This window comes from Daphnia pulex, chromosome 8 (assembly GCF_021134715.1).
Source record: "Daphnia pulex isolate KAP4 chromosome 8, ASM2113471v1".
Classification (NCBI taxonomy): Eukaryota; Metazoa; Arthropoda; class Branchiopoda; order Diplostraca; family Daphniidae; genus Daphnia; species Daphnia pulex.
In genome coordinates this window covers 3,849,005-3,864,314 of record NC_060024.1, presented here as the reverse complement: position 1 = coordinate 3,864,314, position 15,310 = coordinate 3,849,005, and positions in this window count along the sequence as shown.

Sequence of the window (15,310 nt, the reverse complement as noted above, 5' to 3'; positions counted from 1 at the left end):
GATGCAAAAAACTAAAACAAAACATTTGTCAATAACCGATGAAAAGGTAAACAAAACATTTAAGCAACGCATCTTGGGGATTCAAGCCTCGAAACAAACTCAGCAGTAGTGGAACTCATAGACGAACTAATTTTAAACACTCTTTCCTCAAAAAATTTATACATGGGTTTGATTAGTGAGGGATAATGCAATTGCAATAAGAAAAAGGATGAAAAAAGAATTTTGAATGCCGACGAAGACGAAATCCCACAAGGAATTATAATATCCTCAATAATGACGTTGTAAAACAACGGATCCTCGGGAGATCCAGAACACAATAAGAAGGGCTGCCTCGTGTTTTTAGAACGGGACTTGACAAATTCCTCCATTTCACGATTTGCCTAAAATATAAAAAAGTTCAATCATACTGTTCATCAGCGTATACAAATTTAAAGATTTATTACCGGGAGAAAAACAACTAGCTGCTCGGTTTTTGTTTCCACACAGCTATGTCGAATTTTTTTAATCTCAGGCATTATTTTAATGCAGATCAGAAGCGAACGAAGAAAATCTGTACCAAGAGAGATGTAGAGATAATTACGTTGTAACCGGTTCAAACTTAAAAAAGTGTTACCGTCATTGCATGATGGTAATGCGATGCCCTCAATCACAGCAAGTCTCTCCAAATTGCCCTTGTATCTATCAAGAAATTCGTGTTCTAGATCCTGTGCATTGGGATATTTCCGCATAAAGTCATCGAATATCTGTAAGGTTCAGTTTAGATCTGATATTAACAAATGCTTAGCCTTTCAAATGTAACAAACACTAATACCAGACGTTTGTTGTTACAATCGACCATCCTAGGATACTCCACAAGCAGAGAACTTGGATCTTTGTGTGTCGTTTTGATTTTATGTTGTCGGTAATGAAACGTTGCCTCCATTTCATCCGAAATTTGCTTTAGGTTGCTTGAAGTAGGAGGTAAACTTTTCAACAAACGAACCTACATTTAGGAAAATAAACAAAAATGTAGCCTTTATATAAATTTTTCTAAATTACTTTCACCATCACCTTGAATTCGATGGTCTCCAACTCCTGTGGTGTCAACTCCTTTGTAGTTGAAAAAAAACCCGGTGGAAATTTCCTGTGTGGACGTTTTTCTTGATTCCGTTTTCTTTTCCGGCACTCCGGGTGACTTTTTCGAATTGTTTTTACTGCATTTTCAAGAAACCCGCCTGATTTTGGATGGAAATAATGGGTGTGAATCAGACTTGATCCATCTTTTATACCTAAAGAAAAAGAATGATTAAACAGGACATTACACTGACGTTGAACAAAAAAAAAATTACCCAAAGTAGAAAAAGCAGCAACCAATGCTTCAGCTAGTGCATCTTTCTCAACAGTAGAGGGGAAAATTCCACACTGCTTCACCAACTCCGTGGCAATCAATGTAACTAGTAGTCGTCGTTCTGGTACACTAAATAGCTTGTCTTCTCTATCCAAATAGTCTTTGTACAAATCTTCTCCTTTTTGGGAAGACGTTACCATTTGTATGACATCAAATGTTGGCTAATACACAAAGACATTCGATTAGTTTTTGCACTTCACTATATTATATCAAAACATACCTTTTGACAGCCACGATAGGTAGCTAATGTTCTGGGTGAAGCTGATACTGGATTAGAAGCATCAAGTGAAGCCGTACCTGATGTTGATGTACTAGTGGTTAATGGGGCACCTGTTACCTGTGATGCACCCAACGATGATGTTGCTGCCAACGTTGATGAGACAAATGAAGTTGAAGCTTGAGGTTCCAATTGTGGAGGAGTTTGTGTGTTAAGAACTGGAACGGGAGGTGTTGCAACTGGACTGGGCACGAGTGTCTCTTGAAAAGATTTGATTAGAAGTTCAACCTTTTTCTTATGGCCCAACTTCAGGTTCATTTCCTTTAGATCGTCACTCGTTAAGGCAATCAGACTCGACCCATCTATGGCTTCTCCTGAAATACAAAAGACTATTAATATTCTTGTCTTATTTTGCCTTAAACTAACATGGACATGCAAAAAGGTAAACTTAAAAAGGTACATTTCAAACGAAACTTATTTTGGAATGCCTCGATGACTGACAGGTCAAATTTCTCCGTTCGCAGCTTTTCCAACACAGCTTCCACGTCCCAATTTAAAACAGCAGAGCTATAGCTCATCTGATTTGGCAGATAAGAGCTCTTCACTGAATTCTGAAACTGATACCGGAATATTTACATGATCTTCCCCAATTAATGAGGATGACTCTGGCAAAAATTGTATTCTGTGGAACTTCATTAAGAATTACACCTAAACAGATCATTCCGATAATCGTTTAAATTTTGAAAGAAATGACACAATTGTTTTACCGGATGTCGGACATTTCGGCACTTTTTTCGGCACCTTAGTTTTGCCCGTTTCGGCCCCTGTTAACTCCAATAGTATCCGTTTCGGCCCAATTTAGTTACCAAATTGAGACATTAGTAAGAATGTTTCTGTATGAAGATACGTCATATTTTTTAAAAACTAATATTTACCTAGCGGATTTGTAACATAGGTTGAGGTTCTAGCTCCTTGTTTGGCTGAGCATTGTGCATTTATCGCTAGTAGAAAAGCGAATGTTCCTCTTTCGCCTTCACCGTATTTCTTTCCAGCAGCATCTTTGTGAAGTCAATAGCATCTAAAGTTAGCAACTAAAAAATCAAAATTGTGCCTAAAAATTTGTTTACTGATAGCTGACATCGGTTCCATCAACAAAAAATTGACAGTTCCTGTTCTTTAGACAATCATAGTTACACACAATCACTTCAACACACAGTATATAAAGGTTTTTTGATCTAGCCATATAGGATAAATTCTCATTGGATGTTTGGCACTTCAACCAAAAAGAATCGGTTATTAAGAGTAAGTCTCTTCTCTTTGATCATTGCAGCTAGACGTGGTTCCTTTCTCTAAAACAGTGCAGTTAGACAAAGCACATAATACTTTTACAAAGAACCAAAAAATAAAAGATAATTACAAAGAGTGAATTTAACCATAAAATCAGTTACTATCATTGAAGACCTTTTCTTTTGTATGACAATCATCCTAGCTCCTTTTCTTTTGTAGCTACATTGAGAACAAATGTATAATCTACTGTAAAAAAGTGTGAGTTATAAATTAGAAACAAATAGAACAATAGCATAGACCAGTTAAGATCACTGTTAAAACATTTCATGACTTTTCTTAGCTCCCCCCCCAAATGAAAAAAATAACCTCAATTTATAGCATCTAAAATAATTTCATTACCTACCCTAAATTATATAAATAAAATGAGACTAGGTTTATGAAAATCAAGTGTGTATTGTATTTCAAACAGTATGGCATAATTAAATACTATGCCTTACAACAGTTTGCAAGCTGTACTTTGAAAAGTTCAAGGTTTTTAACGAATAGCTGAAGTATTTGAATTTTTTATTGCTTATCTTCAAAGCCAAGAATTTTAATTTTAATAAAAAACAAAGCACTTTTTACTAGGTGGCTATATGCAATGGAAAAAAACATAATAGGACGCAAACATGTTCAACAGTCAATTACACACAGAGTTGGATGATAGTAAAACTTGATTTTCAACAATAATGTAATGAATTCTTTATGTTCAGAATAAGTGGCGGACGATTTCTTGTTTCTTTTAGTACGGCATCTAGGCTGACAAATTCCTAAATATTTAATTCTTCGAAATATTGTAATTCAATAATTGTTTGAAGCGATTACCTTCTGTATGAAGAAGAAATATTTAATTACATAGTTGCAGCAACACCTTATATATTTTTGACTGTTGTCAAAAGTGGTAAAATTTCAAGTGCAATAGATGCTTGAGTCTCAGTAAATGGAAAACAAATAAGAAAAATTAGTATAAGGTTAAGATGAAATTAAAAATTGCAACCATTACTGAAGGAGTTTAATATGTAAGATTTATTTTACGTCTGAAAGACTTTCATTGCATCGTTTTCCGCGCTTTTTGTCTTTACTGCATACTTGAGAATCAGTGGTACATAAGTCATCCAGTTCTGTCGAAATTTTCCGCATATTACAGCGCACTTCATCATTTCAAAATCTCCTAGAAGCTGAAATTTTAAGAACAAAAAATGTAAGAGAGGAACAATTAAATGTAAAAAACTATTTACTCACATAATCCACTTGGTTCAATACTTGACAAGCAGTTTTTAGAACACGATCAACGTTATCAAATTTACTTGATATAATTTGTTTTTTTCGTCAATCAAAAGTTGATTTCCACAAACGTCTCACGCTTTGTTGGTCGCCAAAAATCTGACTTTCCTCAATCAGTTTGACCACACTGGCAAACCAAGTCGACAACTAAAATGAAAAAAATTACTACAACGGTAACTTGCAATTACAAATACCAGCATTTGTTGTTTCCCCTTTCTGGCCCATTTTCTGAAATACACTCACTGTGGTGGTAACGTAATAAAAAAAAATCCGAACAAAAAAATTCCATCTGTTGGGTATTTTAGGGGTTGGAAGGAATTTTTCTGTTCGGATTTTCTTGTAGGATACTGTACTTAATAAAAATACTTTTTTTAACTTTTGTTCTTACAAAGTTTACATACTACCAGTACTTAAAGTTTTATCATGCTTGTTCAAGTGTAAGTTCTTTTAAGAAATAGTTGTTTTTCTTCAGAAAATAATAATATTTCCGAATAAAAGCTTTTAAAACAAAGCTGTTTTTTTTGGAGGAAATTCGACCGAGTTATTTGAACGCTATTGCAAAATACGCAAATCACAATTACACTTAGCAAACCGTATTGAGCTGGATATCGAAAACGTAATAAATGCTTAGCAGCTGGAATGAAATTTGCCGCACCTTGGTAACCATGATGTTTTTGTAGTTCAGGGCTGTTCCACAAACAGTCAACATCGAATGTAGATAGCTGTTATCATAAAAAATAGGATCACGCTATTGCCAGACATCTCGGCAAAAACAAAATCGGCGAAGGCAACTCGGCCAAAAGTATTTTTATGTTTTTTTGTGGCCAAGTCGTCAAAAATTTGTACATAATTTTCTGGTCAATTCGGACATGGTCGAAACTGTAATATTAAAAAATAGGGCAACTCGGCCAAATACAGAAAATATTTTTTAGTATTATAATGAAAATGTAGTGAAAAAAATATGACGAGACTATAAGACGGGGGCAGTTAAAATGAATCAATCGAAATTGCTGTCGTCTGGTTCAAATATTTGGTCATCGACATTTTTTTAAAGAATAAAATTGGCACATTGATGCACTTTGGAAAGTTTTTCAAGCAACACCATAGTAAAAATTCGCATTTCATTATCGTTGTAAGATACCCACAAATAAAAAATTTAGAGTTCACGAGTGGGGAACCTACCCTCTGGCGACGTTATGCCCGACATTGAAATAATATATTTAAATTGAGATCCAGTGACGTCATGGTGCAACAATTCAATCAAAGAATACATGTTCATGCCACTTTGATTTAAGAGCCCTGCGAGTTTGTGCAATCTCGTATGCCAACCCTCTGTGTCGTTATTAGTTCTAATTTCTTGCATGAACACGGACCAAGTACTCAGAGGCCATTTGTTGTTTTCATCCAATAATACTTAACATATTTTAAAAACTTAACTAGCTTTTCTGCATCGCACCTTTTCAATTTGCGGTCTCTTCCTTGTTGAACGAGTGTTTTCCAGCACGATTAAATTTTTGGCTAGGTTATTAGTTTGAGGGACATTAATTGCTTACAAATGTCTCGTACTCATACATTTTCTTTATAAAGTTTTGTCATGCCAATGTTTTTCATTTTTCTAAGAAGACATTGCGACCAATGAAACCCACAACCCTTGATAGTCACCCCCGGAAGAACGTCCTGTACTGCCCGCCAAACAGCTTTCTCAAAATCGCCTACCACTTCTTGCATTTCAAATTTCTTGTTGAAAACATCACCTTTTATAAATTTCAGAACCGCTTTATAGTCCCCCTCTGTCCGTCTGCTCATGAGAACGTATAGCAAGAAGAATTGCTTTAACTCGTAATGCTTTTTCCTGGCATTCCAAACTTTGAGGAAGCCATGGATTGTCCAGAGCTGCATCATGGTTTTTTTTTACAAGTCTGAAGGTACCGTCAAGGTACCATCTCTTTATTCTCTTTAGCAATCGCAATTGTTTTCGTGTAGCGAATATCAAATGACGTTTTTCTCTCTCCTTAACACCGAAGCGCATATCACCGCGTAAAAAATTTTACGGAATGTTGGACATATCAAGATCAAAAAGCAAGTTTGTAGGGTTCTTTGGGTGTGTACTAGCCCTGGTACGATTTGAAATACCTTGTAGGTTAGTGCTGTTGCTGACACCTTTTTAAGATGGTTCCAAACGGTGGTTTACCAGAAAATAAAAGAAAAAATTGCTAATTTTTTGTTAACTAAACACAGCAGTTACGAAAAGAAGAAAATTACTTGTGTACATTCAAACAATTCTATGGCAGACGAAATCACTATTTTCGTTGAGCACAAGTTGTTAATCTCCTTCAATAAATTCATTATTCCTTTTTAGTCGTCACTGATAGACGGAACAACAGATGTTTGAAAAATTTAATCAATCAATCAATCAAGTAAGTAAAATGAACGTTTGAAATGCAACTAAAACTGTTCAAACTTTGCTTTCGTTCAAAAACGCTCTCGTTAATATTTGGCATCTTAACGAAATCTTCAAAAAACCTACAAATGTTGTAAAATAAGAAAATTAAAAGTGTGAAAGGCCTCGTTACATAACCTCTGGGAACTCCAAGTAAAAGGGAAACACTTTAAGGATTTCATCGGTTCGAAGCGTACAAGTCTTTTATGTTTATCAGCACCATAATTGGCAACTGAATAGGAGAAGCCGGTTTCTTGTGTTGTTTAGTAATGCTGTTAGACGTTGAAAGTCCAGCTTTGATTACGTGCCATGGATTCGAATCTTTCCACTTTCCTTTTTTCACTCACTTTAAGGTAAACCTTATCGTTGTTAATAAACTTTATAAATTTATTTTTCACTAAAAACTATAAAAGAAAAAATACCTGCTAGTAATGAAAAATCTGTAATTTTCATTAATTCTAACTTACAAAATGTTCTTCAGATTCTTCTTGCAAGTCTCTCAAACATGGATATTTGTTAACAACAATTTTTGCATAAGTTTTGTATACACCCTTTGGGATTTTGAACCCCTGATGAATTTTTAAAAGATGTTTTGCACAAACTAATAGAAATGGGCTTCTATGTAGCGTAAGGTTACCCTCTTTAATCGCTTCAGCAAGTTTTTAATTAATCTCAAAGTCCTCTGCTCCTTCATTCGGCAGAGTGACAAGGAATTTTTTATGTTGAACGCTTGATGTATGTGCTGTATGTCCACGCACAATCAATTGGATCTTGGCTAAGTGATTGAACTTCTAACACTGAAAAAAATTTTAATCATTGCTCTCTTCGAAATCTGCTTTAAATTTAAACAATTTACGTTTTTTGTTTAGCTGAATGTATTCTTCAACTGACTGACTAACTGGCACTGAAAATGTTTGAATATTGCAATTATAAGTCTGTTTACTTCAACAACTGGAGTAAAAAGAACTTACAGTCTTATATGTTGACTTCTTTTTCTGAATGGTTTATGATTTTGGAAGAAAGATGGACAGTTCTTTAGCAAAATCACAGCCTAAATTTGGGAAAATCGAAGTCAATATCGATACAAAAGATCGTCTTTTGTTACCACCATTGTCTCCTGGTTGCAGCAGGCAACGCCACCACAGCAACTATAGCAACAAAGCCGTCAACCCTCAACAAGGCTACCCTCGTCGTGATCAGAGCAGTTCCGGTGGATCCCAACAACAAAACGCTTGTATCCAGCCCATCCAAGCAGGATCCTACGACTTTCGCCGCAACAACGGCGCACCACATAATTTTAACGAACCCTGTAAATCCAACGGATGCTGGTTCAACAGGGGATGTGTCAACTTTTTCTTATTCTCTTTATACCCGAGTCACGTTAGCCCAGATTTTATTGGAGGAAGGATAAAGCATTATTGGAAGGTTTGGCGGCTCATATCTGCGGACCTCTGGATCCTGGGTGTCGTGAGTGAGAGTTTCAGGCTAAAATTTGAGTCTCCTCCTGTAGTGTGGGTTGTTACTCGCAATGTCGGGATGAGTGAGGTCAAGATAGCTATCGGTTGAGAGGAAACTATGGTACCCCTCCTTCAGAAGGGAGTTTTTTCAAATAAATACGTTTTCTTGGGTAAAATTTTTACAACGTCGGTTACGTATGACAGTATCTTCGTTCACTTTACGGCCAATGATAGGGATACAGTAAACTTTACAAGATAACTATAATATGATACAAACGCAAAGCTTATTTAATGCAGCATTTGAGGTAAAGATATTAGGTAAATACATTTCAAAGTGACTAAAATTGAAATGATCTTCACATCAGACATGAAGATGTATTTTTGGTTAACAAATTTAATCGTTAATCCTATCATATATTTGCTGACTGCAACTCGTAAAACAAGATTTATGTAAATGATGTCAAAATATTTAGTAAATCAAACATCATTTAGTAAATTTTACTCACTGTTAACGTTTGCTTCATTTGTAGATTCATTCACCATACACACCCAGAGTCAAAACATGGAATCCTCGTCATTCGTCACATATTTTCGTTCACTCAATGATTTTTTGAAATTGATAATGATGGATCAGATCTGGCAGGAAAGAGGCTAGATGAAGTCGTAACTCAAAGGAAAAAACTGTTTCAACACTTAAAAATATTATTGGAAGACACTTTAAAAGACGAAATGAGACTTACTCTGTTCAAGGAAATTTGTTTTCTATGAATTTTTATGAATTTTTTTATTTTTTTATATTATTACACAAATCTTATAAGGGAAAAAATTAATACCAAAGAGAAAAAAAAACCGTGGACAAATATCGAATGGTAAATTACTGGAATTCGTTGGATATCATCAGCAAAACAATCTCGATTGAAAAAGTCACACTGCCACGAGAGCATTAACACCACATTTTCTGTCATGGCAAGAAAACTTCAATGCTTCAATAATTAGCTTGATTCGTTATCCTAACGGAACTCAACACACGAAATACGTATTAGCCAGTGGTGTGGAATTAAATACGCCAAATCAGAAGCTCGAAATCTTAGGAAGCAACTGTGGAATCGATACTGGAACACAAAACAAGATAAATAATGTATTAAAATGACCAATTATTTTCATTAAAAAATGTTTTTCAGAGAAATTATATATGAGTTTTGTGTAGAAAATTGCGTATGGCTTGAGAGAGCCAGTAAAAGGAAGAGAACAGGTTTTTTCATGTTTTTATACTTACTTTTATAGTTGTGTTAATATTTCTAATCTAATTAAATAAAGAAGAAAGAAATCGACCGAGACAATTAAAATGAATTAGTATTTGATGAGAATCCTGAGAAGAAGAAAAAGAGAGAAGAGAAAGAAAGGAAAACCAGATATTGAAGTAGATAGCAAAAGAGTATGTGCTAAAAAAATTCTGAAACTATTACCATTTCTTAATATTATAGTTCAAACAGAAAAAGAAACAGTCGAAAGAGTGGAAAGAGAAAAGGACAGGAAAAATTAGAGGAAATCAGATTAAGAGACAGAAGAAGAAGAAGTCATCTGGGTAGATAACTGTCTTGTTATCAGTAACAACAAAAATATGGTAACTGAAATAATTGAATACTTGAGAAAAAATATTTGAAATGCGAAGCACTCCGGTACTTTGTTGGTTTATCCATTACTAGAAGCCGACCTGACAAAACTGACTCTGTACTTATCTCAGCCCGACTACATAAAAAAATTCTCAAACAGTTTTATATGACAGATTGCCGTACTAAAGGAACTCCAGCTCAACCTGGATGTCGGCTGACCTTCAATACAGATAAGGAATCCATAGGTAATGTGCAATACAGAGAAGAGATTGGAAGTTTGCTGTATTTGACAATATCTTCCTATCCAGACATAGCTTTCGCTATTGGCAAGGTGGCAAAATTCGCCGAAAACCCTCAACATCATCACAGTTCACCAAATATTTGCTTATCTCAAAGGCACGCAAGAGCACGGAATTCAGTTCGGCTCAAACAATGACAAACTCATGAGATATACCGTCTCAGATTTTGACGGAGACACCACTACTCGGCGATCAACCACATGATTCATTTTTCTTCTCAATGGAGGTCCAGTTGCCTGAACTAGTCGACGTCAGTCATGTATATCGTTATCTTCCACAGAAGAAGAGTTTGTCGCGGCCAGTGAAGCGTCCGAGGAAGCTGTCTGGCTCAAACGTTTGATGGAAAACGTAACACCGGAATGTAACAAGCCCATACCCCAGATGTGCGACAATCAATTCGCAATTCAACTCATCAAAAACCCTGTATTTCACCAAAGAACCAAACACATTGATGTGAGTTATTATTTTGTTCGGGAGCGCCAAGAAGCCGGGGACGTTGATGTTTATTATATCTTTACCAAAGATCATCTCGCGGATTCCCTCATAAAAGTACTACCGAATCTTCGATTATCCACGATTTTCGACAACTGATTGGAATCGTAACTGTCCCATTCAAGGCACAATAATTCTTTCTTTTGGAAATTTTTCTAGCTTGAATATACTCGTCACTGGAGGAATTATCTAATCTACTGTTTCTGAAGAATGGAAGAAAAAGAAAACTACACACTATATTAATTTTTATTCATTTATTTTTTTGTAATTATTGTGGACCCTTTATTTATTTATTATTTGTTTTGATGTCTGTGAGTCCCCCTTTTTATATCATGTTTGAGCATGGCCTACTTAACTTCTAGGCCGGCGTTCGAGCTATGTGCATCTTAGTGTAACTCCCATCCCCTTCTTTAAATCCAGCCGGAACACAGCACATCTAGCGGTCAGATTTCCAGCAAGGATATTTATATACAAGTAAATATCCATTCAAGCATGATACAAAATGAAATTCTAATTAGATATCAAATAATAATAAAAAAAAATTATCAAGTTTCATACATACAGTACCTGGGGTGTAAAAAAAAGAAAAAGAAAAAAACGGCAAAATTTTCCCCGAATGATGAGTCTCTCTAGTGGTAGGCATTGCAACTTCTTGTTCAGATACGGGAAATTCATCATGTAACCCACTTTCCATGTAGCAGCGAGATGATAAACGAAAAGTGACAGTCATACATAAGTCAGTGGAAGATGAAGATTGTCTTATCGGGAAATCAGCGATTGTGATTTCCATGTGATTCCATGATGCTCAGAATTGAAACACTATTGATGCAGCAGAATTCTGGATGATGTGAATTTCATAATCAAGACTAGTGTGCTGGCGAAGAAAACGTTTGATATTCCTAAAAAATAAATAATATTAAGTGTGAAACAAAATTAAAAAACAAATTATCGGACGTTGTTGAAGACAGTTTCTCTTAACTTAAAAAAACGTAGTAGGGATAGATTTTCCAGATCACGATCTAGTAAGTACTACCGAAAAAGCATTTGAAGTAGATTGTAATGTAGTAAGTGGAATAATAAACCAAGATCCATAAAGGGATCTATAATTCATTGTGGAGAGTGGCTCTATTCTCGATTTCTTTTTCAAGCTTCTCGATTTTCCTCATCATTAAACTTTTTCTGTTTTTATACAGATTGCTTCCTCTTCTAATTAAGCAAAAAATGATAATTTCAATTTGAGCGTTTGAGTCGCTGAGTCGAGATAAAGGAATGCATCAACATCCATCTCGAAAGCTTTGTCAAATTGGAAGGGGAAATTATCGTCTTTGTGTTGCTTGGACAGATTTTTATCTTGTAAGGAAAACAGAGCTGCAGAGCTATCTCTCTTTGTCGTTGACGCTTTTTGTCTGGACGACATTTTGGCTCTACAATCAGGGCAATGTTTATATCTAGAATCTATCTAGACAAGCTGGAGAGTGCAAGATTTTCAGAAAATAGATTGGCTTTGAGAATGGGTGGCGTTACTGAGCGCCAGGGAAGGAGGACCCCAGACGGAGGTATCTCCGCCTGGATCATCATCGTCCCCCATAAATCTGATGGAGGTGGAGAAGTAAGTGGCTAGCAGTTACGAGCAGAGCCCTTTAAAAGGGTATCAAGTATCGAGAAAGATTTTAAAACTCCTAAGAATAGGTTCTGCAATGAATAGAATAGTTCTTCTGATGATTGTCCCATTGATATTACGATGTTTATCCTTTATGTTTCGATTCAAACTTCTGGGGTCTTTACACGATAAAAAACATTCTTCACACAAAAAAATCCATCCAATAACACATTACACTAAAAAAATCCATCTCCTTGTTGCGTAATACCCTTACTTGTGTTTCCAATTGATGACATTTTTCCTAGACACAACAAAAATACTAAGAGAGGAACAATAATAGTTTTTGACATAGAAATCTTACCAATCATAGACGGACACTTTCGTCTTTTCCGTGCTCTCTCTCTTCCAACTCGGCCAATCTTCCATCTTTCCTTTTGAGCACTCCAACCTCCTCATTCAGCTCCTCCGCTTACCTTGTCTCTTTGCTGCTCCATGGTTTAAGTGTCGATGTTGCCGATTTTCCTCCTGATGAAGATGACATGCATATCATTGTCCAATAAAGCGATGAGCAGAGGGACGACTCCGGCGTCGACATCTTCTTGGAATACAACGTTAGGGCTTTCAGTGAGGCAATACAAGATAATTGCTTGATGTGATTAGGGCGAGTGGACTGTAAGTGGACACTCCTATTTGATTGACTTCATTGCGTAATTTTCCTGAAGATGCTCGACTAGGCCACGCTTATAATATAATACGGCGACGACTATGGAACTGTGGAACTATGGCCGTGTTGACTTCTTATCTTGTTCATCTTTTTCTATTAATAAAGAAAAGCTGTGTTAGATAAAATACTTTAAATGTGTAACCTGTGAAGAATCCTAACTAAAACATGTTCTGTTCCTCCGTTTGTACACATTAGACATAACTTCACAAAAAAAGCTCCGGTGTATACTTAAGATTTTTCTTTCTACAAACACAGTTGCTATTTTTAAAAGAAAAAACATCAAATCAAAAATTATTTTAATTACAACCTAGAATTTACGTACCGTCTATACACTCGTTTCCCATCATTCCTACACTGGCAATAAGGTTTGGTAAATGGGTGATTCTTGGGCGATGCGAGTTTTTTTTACGCTGGGGCCCTTTCTTTATTATCCAAGCGTCTAAAACCCCCAAAAAATATTGAGAATGCGTTTCTATTTTTGCAAAATTATTATCATACTCAAGTATTTCCATCATTAGCTCCACTTTCAGGTTTTCTGCTGGTCTCCCCTCATTCGCATTCCATCACGCAAGACCTAGCTGCATGTTCTTCTCTTCAGCCGTTGTTAGTTGTTTAGAAGAGGCAGAAACCTGTAGGTATAAATTTGCTTCAAAAACCTTGTATTATTTTGTGTTAAAAAACTAGACATGCATAACTTTAAATTGTAGATCTTTTAAGATCGAAAGAACCTGACAAGAACAAAGAGGAAATAAAGTTCTCTAACCAAAATCTGGAAAAACAGAAATGTAGGGAATAGCAAGTTTGTGAACATCAATCCAGGTTCTGAACTTACTTCAATGCTGAGGTGTTAATTTTTAGATGTATTAGAGGGCTCTTCTATTTGTATAAATCTGGGTCCGTACCCTAATCTGTTGAGGGACTGACTGAGTCGACCAAAACGAGTCGTCACCGATGGGGAAATGATTTGGGGATCAAGGACTACATGTTTTCGGAATTGTGCGTCTTTCTATTCATCAACTGAGTTTTAGCTGGTATTCCACTATCGAGTACAATTCACCAATTTAAAAATATTTAAACATAAGGATTTGTATCAATCTAATTTAACGCTGAAAAGACACGTATTCTTTCAGATTGAAACGGGAGAGCCGTATCTTCTTTTTATTATTTACCATGTGAATCAAGTGATTCCCGGCCATAACAGGGAAAAGGGGTTTTCGCCACAACCTCTAACCTATGCTCTGAAACACTGAAACACTGCTTCCGACAGGACAAGATCCTTGGGGAGAGAAAAAGAACAACAGTCTGTTATCTCTCCTCTTTGAACATCGAGACGTTTTCAGAATGAAAAAATGAGCCTCTCCTTGTTGAAGATTGTCTGCGTTTTTTGGAAAATGTTCTTGAAGATTTTATCCAAAAAGCTCCTGAATCAATTAAAAAACTGTTTAAGTAGCGAAAAGAGAGTGATTGGTTGGCTTTAGCGTCATGGGCTTTCATGCTTTTCTTCAAAGCAAGAATATGCCTGTTGAAAGTGTCACGGCGAAAACATGGAATAAAAGAATTTTCAAACAGATTAAAGGGCAGTCAGATTCGGCTTCCCGTAAATTATCAGGAAAGGGGAAGCTGTCAGGATGTTGATGCATGTGGGTTTGGAGAGCATTTTTCCAACAAAATCGCCATCGCTTCTACGGCTTCTATCTATAGTATCTGTTGGGGGAAATCTCCCGGAATTTAGCCTTTTTACAAGTAATGCGTATACCCACAAAACCTTGAGCTGATCTTTCCCGTAGGTGACCAGGAGCTGCCGGTGGGGCGGCAGGTTCTTCTTGGTGTTTTTTTTTGTGGGGTGTGTGTCGTCTGCCTAATGACTAAAAAGAAACAAGAACAGACGATGCTAGAAAAATAGGGGGGGGGGAGGCCCCCCTGTAAAATTTAAAAAAATATATAAATACCAAAAACCCTTCCCCACCCACCCAAAAGACTAAACCTTCCGACCAACTCCTCCCACCCTCCGAAAAATTTACCAATGTCCACCCCACCCTAAAAAAATTTATTCTATCCCACACACCCTCGCAAAAAAATCCGACCACTTTCCTATATCTAAACCGCTTAAAAACCATAAAAGTGGTTTAATAGACAGCGCTCACGACCCGCTGAAAATATCGGGATTATTTTTACATCAAACTGTTGGTCTCGACGAGTTGATGTTTGATAACACCAACCCTGAACGGACAAAATTTCAGTAAAAAATCCACGAAACCCGTAAATTGTCCAAAAACCCGTCCTAATAACACCCCCAGAACCGTTTTGTAAGCCAAGAGACAATCAATATATCAAAAAGCTCCTCGAGGAATGCGGTAAGGATCTCCCATAGGTTTGGTTGTCTTTTATCCAGCATGAAGGTTCTGTTCAACACATTCATTTTTTTACACCCCATGAAAAATATGTTTTCAAAACAGCCTTTGAGGTTGATC